General features: G+C 32.5%; 1 long non-coding RNA gene and 1 other non-coding gene across 2 annotated transcripts; both read right to left on the reverse strand.

Moving 5' to 3' along the window:
- Positions 1-5,810: 5,810 nt before the first annotated feature.
- Positions 5,811-10,334, reverse strand: LOC133085002 (uncharacterized). Its single transcript, XR_009699514.1, has 2 exons — positions 9,738-10,334; positions 5,811-7,079 (listed from the first exon to the last, which is right to left on the reverse strand). It is a non-coding gene; the product is annotated as an uncharacterized LOC133085002 (long non-coding RNA).
- Positions 10,173-10,246, reverse strand: LOC133086088 (small nucleolar RNA SNORD107). The gene has a single exon (XR_009699868.1). It is a non-coding gene; the product is annotated as a small nucleolar RNA SNORD107 (small nucleolar RNA).
- Positions 10,335-11,797: the final 1,463 nt, after the last annotated feature.

The raw sequence follows: 11,797 nt of genomic DNA on the forward strand, positions 1-11,797 counted from the left end.
CAAGGAACAGTAACCATTAATGTTTCAAATAGAAAAACCAGAGGCATATGGACACACCTCAGCACACACACTTAGTTGATATTTGTACAAAAATGACAATTTAAAAATCAACTTAAAACACCCTTTAATATCAGAATACTTTTCCAGTGTTTGAATGATATTCATATGAATTAGGTATCATTACAATCGTTCTTTTAATGTGTATTTCATACATTCAAATTATTTGTTATACTTGGTCTATAACATACTTTCTTCTTTATGGATTTGAGAGTAGGAATACATAAAATCCCGTCAGCAGATTATATCATTTCAAAAATTTTATACACTCGAATTTCGATTGTCATTGCCAAACTGTTGTTCAAAAAGATGTACTGATTACACTTTGATAATACTGGATAGGATTCTAAGAAATTTTTGTTATTTACATTATAGGCAACTGAGAATACTTTTAACATTGGTTACTGATTATAACATACAAATTAACTACTCTCCAGAAAATTTTCAAAAGCTCTCAGAAAAATATTCATAATCATGGAAATTCTGTTCTCATACAGATGTATATATGGAAACATTAAAAAAACATATCCACAGCTGCTTAAACATTTTATATAAAAATTAACATTCATTTAGATATAACATGAAGTGGGCTTCTATGCGTTTAAGCTTACAATTGAAATACTATTTCCATAAAAAAAAAACAAGTAAAGCAATAAGCTAATAAATGAGAAAGAACACTATCATATCTATACCCCTAAAACTAATTTTACATATGTACATGTATATACATTTATAATATGCATGCATATGCATATACATATATAAATTTGCAAATAGTAGGTTTATATAGCATAGCAAAATAACCATTACTTCAGCAATGTTATATAACTATGAATATACCTGCGGTTTAAAACGACAATTCCCTTCTCATGTCTTCCTTTTTCTTCCTAAAGATGAAAATAAATCCTATGGGCATTTTTCTTTGTTAAAAGTATACAATCTAATCTTTTCTTATAACATGAGAACCTAAAAATCTGAAGATATGGAGACAATCTGTGTACCCCTATCCCCAAAAACTCACTACATAAACACCAAAATGTTACAAAGCCCTAAAAGGCCAATTACTAGTTACCTATTACACTGCTAAAACACTTATAGAAGCTATCTCATGATACTTTACAATGAGATATTTACAAATTTGTACTTCGTGAAATTCCATGCATCTAGAAAAACTAATTTTTAAATGATAAATTTACTGTTATTTACAAGGTTGTCTTGAATGTTGTCATGCAGTTCAATTAAACACAAAACTGTATAATTCAAAGAGAATAAAATCTCCTCTGATTAAAATATGTAATGCCCTATCAGCAACAGAACTACAAATTATGACTTGGCTTTTTTAACGTATAAAAATCCAAGCACTAAACAATGATTAGAATGTAAAATTTTCTTTTAGATGAGAATGCAAAAGTGAAAAAATACCCTTTTAACTTTTGCTTTCCCATAACTCAACAGATCCCGAAATATGTATACAGCTCAAGAAATCCACAGTTCCATCAATTTCACTGCTGAGACATAAGAAGAAAACAATGAAACTTTACAGTGAATTATTTACAAAATTATACTTTGTGAGACTCTATACATCTAGAAAGTCTAGATGATAAAAATTAAAAACTCGTATCTGCCTATTTACAAAGTTGTCTTGAATATTGTCATGCAACCAAGGGAACACATACAGAACTGTGTATAGTTCCAGGAGGTAGTATAAAATCTCTCTGACAAAGTCATTTATTAATTTGAATATAAAGGGAAAAAAAAAGAAATACAAGGGGAGGGATGAGTAGTTGGAGCAAAGAGGATTTCTAGGGCCATTAAAATATGATGACAATGAATACATGTCATTATATGCTTGCCTAAACCCACAGAATGTACAACACCAAGAGTTAACCGTAATATAAACTACTGACATTGGGTGATTTATGATGTGATATGTCAATATGGGCTCATGAATTATAACAAATGTACCACTCTGATGGGGGAATGTGATAATAGGGGTGGATTATACATGTGCTGGGTTGATAATGGGGGAGGGATTATGCATGTGTTGGGGCAGGGGGCATATGGGAAATCTCTGTGCCTTCCCCTCAATTTTTCTATGAACTTAAAACTGCCCTTAATAAAAAGTCTTAATAAAAAATAATAATATAAATGAACTATATCAGGAATCTCGGTACATCCAGAAACACCAAATGAATTTACATGGTGTAAGTTTTAAATATACATACTTGATACAATGGCAAATTCTTCTTCTATATGAGAACAGGGTAAATGCATAAACTTGTCAACATTTCCTCTTAACAACCAAACTAATATATGATAAATTTTGCATAGCTCCAAGAGCCTGTTTGTCAACTTCATTGCCATGTTGATTTTAAAAGACAACAGTATCAATACTAACACATTTACAATGAAAGTTTTTACAAAATTATACTTTTTGAGACTCTCAGTACATCTAGAAATACCAGATGTTTAAAACTAAATTATTTCTCTTGTCCCTTATTTACAAATTTGTCTTGGTTATTGCCATGTAACAAATGAACACAGAAACATTTCTATAAAATGTTCTTTAGAAAAATGAATTTCATCATGAACCTCAGCACATCTGGGAAAATAAGTTATACCTACATGTCCCACAAAGAGGTAAAATTATATGTATATCAGAAATGTCTATATCTAGAAAGAACATGTGTTTGTAATGTAATTACATACACAGAAGTCTAAATGTCACTCAGCTAAGTGAGACTTAGTGTACCATTTCATTTCTACAAGAATAAAAAAGCTTATGTGCTATTAATTTTAGGTAAATATACATTCAAAACTATGACAGAAATTTCTGCACATCTATTGAATTATATGGTATAAAAAACAAACATCTGATCTCACGCACACAACTACCTAATAATTCCCCCCCTCCCATACAGACCAAGTATAAACACATAGGGGTCATGTAACACTTCTACTGGTAATAGATATTTTTCACCATTAGTTCAACATTAATATATTAATTGTGTGTATGTGTGTGTATGGAGAGGGAGTTCCTAAATACCTAGGAAGTTGTTATAGAAGAGCTTGTCTGTTCAACACACAGCAGTCAAATGCTTCCCTGCTCTGTCCCAACATTTAAAACTCAAAAATTTGGTTGGAATAAGAAAAACTGTACAAGTTTACGTATTTAAAAATATGAATGGCAATGATTTCTACACTTTAAACAAAGAATGTCTAATTACAAAACCTCAAGAACATAAAAACAAAAAACCCTCAAAAATCAAGCCTAATTCATGAAGATGCTTACTCTACTATATCTATGATCAATGATTACAACTTTAACATTTAAGTGAAAAGGTATTTCCAAAATTGACAAAAATTATATATCCAAAATTATTTCATGAAATAACATGTATCTTCAATACAGAAAACAAAGTAATAATACAATCCCGAGCAACCAAATATATCCCAAATAGACGTGGTTTAGCAACTCAATTTACCAAAACAGTGTTTTCACCTTTGTCTATCAGTTTGGTACTCACAAAATATATGCCTACTCAGCAAATCCTAGGCAGATGTTATTTAAAAAAAACCAAAACCAACATTTGTTTACCACATATCTAGTAGCCTCACAGTATCCTCCAGCAACTAAATAAAGTTCATAAACTAAAACCTCCTATATCTGCCCTAAAGGCCAAATGGTAATTGTTTAGGCCAAAAAATAATTCCATTCTATGACTTTTAATATCACTAGTTTTATAAAACACATACGTGCATGTATTCATATGTGTGTGTATGTATATGTTAAGAAATCCCTATAAACCAAGGACTAAAAGTTTAAAGCAAAACTATTATATATTCTATTTTATTAACAACCATCTATAAAAACACCCCTTTAGCTGCCCAATTATTAGCTAAGATAATCTGACAATTAGCAAAAATTTTCACTCTATATAGTTAATATTTTACAAAACATGCAGAAATTATAGCTCATATGCTTAAAAACATATAATAATGGTGTCTATTATATACACATAATACAAAAACATTCCTTTGGTCAGTCCACTATTTAATGAGCTCAGGTGTGATATACCATCACTAACATCATCCATAAAAATTTACAAATTGCCTATACAACTAGAAATAAGTACTTTAAAACAACAATTCACTATTTTCATTAAAAGTCAAATTCCACTCACAAATGAAAACTTTTCTAACCTATGCTATTTTACCACATGTGGAGCTTTCTCTAAGATCTACAAAGAGCTGTGTTCTATTTGTACACAAATATATCTGAAAACTGTAAACAAAGGCAGTCCAGTGACGTTTTCACCATGATGAATCCTGTCATAAAACAATGATATATTTATACTAAATACTACACAATGTATTTCTCACAACCTAAAAATTGAGTCTAGTGATACAATGAACACAATGAGAGGCTAAATGGAACATTTTTTTTGGCAAACAAAAATATTTCTATCCTATTAGGTTGGTATGTATTTACAATGATGTTTATACATGTAGAAAATTAGAGGTTAAAAAAAAAAGAAAATCAGAGGTTAAACAAGAAAACATTATAACATTGTTTATAACAAACTGTTTAACAATTTCTACCAGAAATGAATTAATATTGATAGGCAATTCCACTGGCAAAACGAAAAAAATTCTACCTGTGTTTAACATTAGAATATTTATAAAATATATGTAGATGCCCAACATCTGAGCATGGAGTAAAGCCCGTATGCTGTTTAAGAACTGTCTCTGTGCATATGCATATAAACACACAACCCTCCAAAACCCCCTAATTCTCTATCTCCTAAATTCGGCTTTTATTTACCTAATACAAAGCGGTCTAGAAATTCCTCTCAGTAACCAACATTATATTCTAGTAACTGAAGTGCCCCAAATGTCACCAACCTCTATGCCTGATAGGATGGTACAGCACAGCAGTCTTTCTACTATATACAAAGCAATAAAAAACACCCACTCAACCCTGATCATACAAGTGTTCATAGAGGCTCTTCTCCTGTGCAAAAATTCCATCATGATAAGGCAATCTCATACCATACAAATTTTAACATAAAAATCATTTACAGGATAACATCTACAACCAGATAGAGCACCCTTAATAAAATTTCTTAGGTAACAATTGTATACAGAACAATCCCCCTCCCCCAAAAAACCCACCACAATAATCCAATCAAATGATTTCAAACGTACATCATTCAGAGATATTCTAACAATCCTTATTTCTATAATCATGTATTAAAAATAATTCTACATATATTAGCAAACTCTTTGTTAGCATTTGCAATACATTAAGAAATATCACAAAGCAATTATATTTGGTTATTTCATATACAGTATTCTCAAAATGCATATAAACAGTAATTAGTGCCTTCCTTTGCTTTTATGATTGATGTATTAAACATTCCCATGTCCTTCTCTTTTCTGCTATCCATAAACAATACAGAATTGTGTATAGCTTACAAAATGTCCTCAGAATCCCTTTCTTAAGTCTTTTCCAGAAGACAATTTTACCAAACATGTTTTTAGAAACTTCCTTAGGAAACAAGCTGCATTATTACAACATTCATCTTAAAAAGTATCTAAAAATAATAGATTTATGTTTATAAATGTAGGCCTCTGTACTTGAGTATTAGATTCCAAAAGATTAAGCAAAGAAAGAATAAAATACAATAAACTCTTACATGTTGAATTTCATTCTCTTCATCTCCTAACATTCAATGAACAGTTCACACATATTCATCATTCACTGAGTATTTTAATTTCAATACCGTTACCCAAACACAATTTTTCTAAGTATTTAAATAAATTCATAAGGTACATATATCCAGTTAATTAGTTAATGGGATTAGATTTCAAGTTGTTTTAAAATGCCGTGGGGGAAAATAAGGTTTATCACATATGCATAAAAATGCAACATATATAGGGCTTTTTACTGGTAACTTTCAAAAGCAAGTTGATATTCCATGGCAAGGAAAATATTCCACCCCACCAATCCAAAGATTGCCAATGAAATGAAAATATACAAGAGCCAAGATGAAGTACAGGCCAGTATAAATCTCTATTTTGTCTGTAATTTTAAAGCTGGTGAAGCTTCCAGCTAAGCTCAAGATCTGTTGTCCTTCCCTTCCTACCCCCATATTCCTACAGGGTTAGCTTATGTTTACTTGAGTTTGTACAGACTAGCCAATACTTCAAGTTTCACCCAGCTGAAATAATTTTCAATTCAGTAGATACCCTTCACACACTTGAATCTTGGGGAGAAACCTGGAATGAGAGATGGTGTCGTGATGCTGTTGGATCAGGCAAATCAATACAGATTAAAAGATCTAGAAAATGTCTCTACAGGAGGGCCCTGGCCAAAGACCCCTTAAATTGGTATGAGGTGTAGACTTCCTTAGCAGTCCATAAGTACCATTGCTCAGGATACTCCAGAAAAATCTGCTCATCTATGTTAACAGAAAAATGGTTTGCGAAACTACCCTAAAATCATCCTGGGTTGCAATCACATTGTATCTTGCTGTGCAAATTTCTTGAGATTCTTATGGATCAAAGGGTAAGAGGAAAGGAGTGTCTGAAATTTATGAATCCAAATGTTCAGCCACTAGAACTGGAAAATTTCCAGTTTTGACAGTGGCAAAAGATGCTCTAAATATTATCAGTTTATATAATCTTTGTCCTCTTCTCTGATTATTATTGCTTATTTCTAACACTTTTAAAACATGTCAACTGCAGATTTATAAAGGACATGATGTGGTTTCGTCATCTTTCCCAAAGACTGCTATGGCAGACAGATCAATTAGAGAATCTGAAGCTAGAAGTAAGGGGACCAGTTAGAAGTTTCAATATGAAAGGTAGCTCCAAAACAGCCATCTATATTGGAGTATCTATTGTGCAAAAAAGATTCTAAGTTCCTGGATGAAATCCTTTGTCCATCTTTCTTAGGCTCCATTCATGTCCATGAATGATAGCCCATCACCTTCTAGTTGACATCATGTTTCAAATCTCTGTAAAATTGATAGTGAAATATATATTACACAAAGATTTTAAAAGGATGTTTATGAATTAATTTGAGATATTTCCCATTTATTTGCCATTATTTTCTTTGAATTATCTGTACATGTGTTTGTCATTTCAAAAACAAGTATTCAAAGTCTTTTCTTTTACAATGAGTTGTAGGACAATGTTTAAGGTGCATTATAAAAACCAAGAGAATAAATAATCAATATATTTTGCCAACCTAAATAATATCACAGATGAATTTTCACATACTTTTATGTGGTCAAGTACTCTGTTAGCCACTAATAAGTAAACTCTGTTGTATATGCCTCAACAACTATGCCCTCTTGATTTCTAAGAGGTATGCTCTAGAAATAAATTCAAATAAAGACATGCCTTTTGTTTCTATACATGAAGATTTATTCTCCAGCGAGCTAGACTGAAACAGGGAAAGGTGTCCCTTAAGAAGAGACAACAATTTCTCTTTCCACCAAAGCCCCAAATCGAAATTTGGCACTCTCACATAAGTGAGTTGAAGGCAGTACCATCCAGGGAATTCCCTGGCGGCCCAGTGATCAGGACTCCACACTTTCACTACTGAGGGCCTGGGTTCAATCCCTGGTCTGGGAACTAAGATCCCATAAGCCACACAGTGCAGGCCACGGGGCGGGGAAGAAAGTACCACCCAATTCCCTGCTCCCAGGCTGTGGCACAATAAACTTCCTTGTTTCTTGACTCAACCTTTACAAAAAAAAAAAAAAAAAAAAAAATCAGAAAATAAAGGTTAAACTGGAAGCCAAATTTTGCCTATACTATAAGGCAAATTTCTTGTACCTTTTGTTCATTCATGTGTTGATTCTACCAGTAATTAAGACAACAATGTAACAAAAATTACTATCCATCAAAAACCTACTAGATGCCAACTTTTATGACAGGCCTTGGAAAAAGAACAGTCATAATGACACCAAGACCTCTAGTGAACCATTAATGTTTCATTCTCCTATCTATGCACATTCTTGTAACCATTTTTCCAAAACTTGTCATGTTATAATCTTAGACAAACAAAAATATTATTCAGTAACTCAAGGCTTTTATAAAAGTTTCTTCATTGTGACTTCAGCAATTTTGGGGGGTGGAATATTTGTATTGTTACTTTGACATCACTTAGGGCCATAATTCACTCTTTTAGTCGAGAAAACACCCCGTCTTAAAATTCAAATCCAGTGTCCAGCCAAGTTCTCTAGAGAGGGTTATACATTATGCAAAAGATAATTAGAAAAATATAATGCCTGAATTTTCTGCCATCCTACAAAAGAAAAATCGGTATCACTGCAATAACTTATTCTCATAGTAATCATATCACAATTTTAAAAAATCCTCTGTGATTTCTTATTTTATTCAGTCCAAGCCATGGAAATGAAGTCTCCTTGTTTCAAGTCTGGGTTCATTCTTCAGGTGCTATAGGATGGGGAGTGACTCTGTTTTGACTCATATTTTATATTCTTTACCACTTACAAACCTAGAGAAATCCCACCTAAAGTGACTAATTTTTAGATTTCATAAGTAGAGTGGACAGTTCATTATAACACTAACACTACAGAGAACCATCATTAGAAAACACTACTAGATTTCAATAACCAATATGGCCAACAGAGTATTTACTGCTAAGCTATAAGATATTTGATGAAATTTCCCCAGAAAACAGGACACCTGGAAATCTATTGGTATTGCCAGTTTATGGTCCACTTAAAATGACCCAGAAGTGGATGCTTAAAATAAAATATATATGCCTAAATGCAAAGTAATTCAAGTTATGCATAGTTCAGTGACTAAAACAGAATATAAACTGGATAAACCTTACCCTAAAAGTAATAGGTAGAAGTTACCACATCTAGGAAATCAACACACTATTCACTGAGATCATATCTACTCTTAGAAATATTTGTTAAAACATCTACTGTTTCCTAGAAATTTGTTTATTGGTCATTTTTATGACTGAAGGGCAGAAGTCACAGAAACAAGGTTTCTTCATCTACCATTTGAGAAGTTGAAAGAAGTATCCTGTAGCAAAAACCCAGCAGCTCCCCTGTACTAACTGCTCCTATTCACTGCTGGCAAAGATGGACTGGCCATGTGAACACCTGAAGCTGTATATTAACATTCACATCTAGAACAAACATAACTGGATTTCAAATACTGCTCTTCTAGTAGGCCTTCACCATGTAACTAAGCAAGAGAGGTACTCTCACCCCTATGAACTCAAATAGCACTTTATTTCCACTTTCGACCAAAAATGACTAAAATGTATCCCTATAAATACATTGTAAACTTCATGACAAAGTATTTAGCTTTTCTGAAACACATCTTGGTATACACTAAATAGCTATTCCCAGATAAGGTCCAAACTGACTACTGAGACTACTGAGTATTAAGAGTATGAAAATAGGTATCAGACAGCCCTAGATTCTAATTTCAGATATTTCACTAAAAGAAGTAACTGTAAAGTATCTAATAACATTTAAAAAAATCAGTAATGTCATATTTCTTAAACATTTACTCTGTGATAGGCTCTGAACCCACTGACCAACTGCAGGCAACTGAAGAAAAAAAAAAAACAAACAAAATAAACTATCCTTAAACACCAACATCCCTGTGAGGGCACTTACCACACTCATTGCGTTTCATATGTGTTCCATAAATATTCTTTCTGGACATCACTTAGACACCTAGAACTCTGTCATTCAATGTTTGATCCAAGAGGTGGCAGCTTCCTTTTTATATGTCTTTGTTTCCATCTCGCCACCTGTGTGCCTTCTGAGATCCAAGGGTGAGTTCCCATTTTTGCTTTGAACAGTGTGTGTGGGCACACACACACACATATATACACACACATATGTATATATATGTATATATAAAAAAAAGAAAAAAGAGAAAATAATTAGCTCAGAAAAATCTATGAAAAGAAAAAAAGGGATGTTTGAAGAACTGGCAAAGTGTATGACTACACCTGCCATTTCTAGCTATTCAGTTTTCACATGTCAAGCCAACCTTTTCTGCCAAGAATAATGTCCTCTGAAAAGTCTATTGAGGCACATTGACTGGATTTCAGAGTGTCCTTTTAAGCTCAAATTTTGAAATCATCATGTTCAGACAAGGTCCTGTGTCATCATAAACCTAGCCAAGGCCTCTGCAATACACTCTTACTTTTTTTCTTTAAACAAGGTTATTTTACCTTGTGGTTTGGTCCACAAAAGGAGTGGTTTGTTTCTGTCCTAAAGGCAGCTAATATGACTTTTAGCCTCGTTGCAACACTACTGGGTAGGATCCACACTGACATTTCAGAAAATTCAGTGACCAAATTCTCTCTTCCTTTGGCACTGCATATGACTGCAAAAGTTTCAAGACCAAAAAAAAAAAAAAAAAAAAAAACCATGATAACATGCATTGCTTTAAGAAAATACAAATACTGAACATTATTATATTTATGGCCAGTCCCAAGGGAATTAGAATGCAAAGATGAGTAAAACAGAATCTGGCAATGTATTATAAACTGAATACCATGTATCTGAAAATTTCATGATACAGTAGAGGCTTATAACTGACTATGTGCTGAAATCAGTAAAAGTTTTATTTGAAATTAATACAATAAAGTTTTTTTCCTGATCTTTGTAAGATTTTGAAAATTCTAGACAAGTACTACCATTTTCACATAATTCCATAAATTACTTCTACCAGTAAAGACCTATAAAACAAAACATCAGTTTTGTTTACAAAAATTAAAGACTTCTGATCTCACTTATAATGTGGAATCTAATAAATCTGAAGAATAGAATGGTGATTGCTTCCAGGGGCTTAGGGGGTGGGGGAAATAGGGAGATGCTGATCAAAGGTAATAAACTTTCAATTATAAGATGAATAAGTTCTAGGGACCTAATGTACAGCATGGTGACTAGTTAACAATATTACATTGTATACTAAAAATCTGCTAAGATGATAGATCTTAAATATTCTCACAAAAAAAAAAAAGAAATGGTAACTATGTAAGGTAATAGACGTGCTAACTAAACTTACTGTGGTAATCGTCTCACTATATATACACATTACAAGACATCATGTTGCATACCTTAAAATTATACAATGTTATTTATCACTTAGATATCTATGAAGTTGGAAAAAATTACAGGACTTTAAAATTTGACAGGATTACATGATTAAGTAACAATGAGTCTATGAAGGCAGGGAACTATGTCACATCTGACATGCTTTTATACCAAGTCCAGTTTACCTATCACATAAGCACAGAATACCACAAATAACTCAGAAGCATAAAGGTTATTTAAGGTAGTATAACTATTATATCCCAGAATTCTTACTTCAGCTTTAAAAAGTCCCAGAATTCTAATTGAAACTGTAAACCACACTGAAAATATGTATTGCTATGCAATGTGTATATATTTATGGAGTCACAGTTAATAAATGTGAACAGGAAACCAGGAAGTTGTTGTCCAACCATGTTTTAGATGAAACATGTATTCATTTAAATGCAGGAATGCAGGAAAAATTCTTAGGGACATCAAGTATTTACTTCCATGAATATTTGCAAACTGAGTATACTGGTACATGACCCCAAAGGAACTCTGCAGAAGCTTTGAATTAGCAGTCCATAACAAAATACCCACACTTACCTTATACCCGACATGCAATTACATGCATATCTGTGTCCCAA

This window comes from Eubalaena glacialis, chromosome 2, assembly GCF_028564815.1.
Source record: "Eubalaena glacialis isolate mEubGla1 chromosome 2, mEubGla1.1.hap2.+ XY, whole genome shotgun sequence".
Lineage (NCBI taxonomy): Eukaryota > Metazoa > Chordata > Mammalia > Artiodactyla > Balaenidae > Eubalaena > Eubalaena glacialis.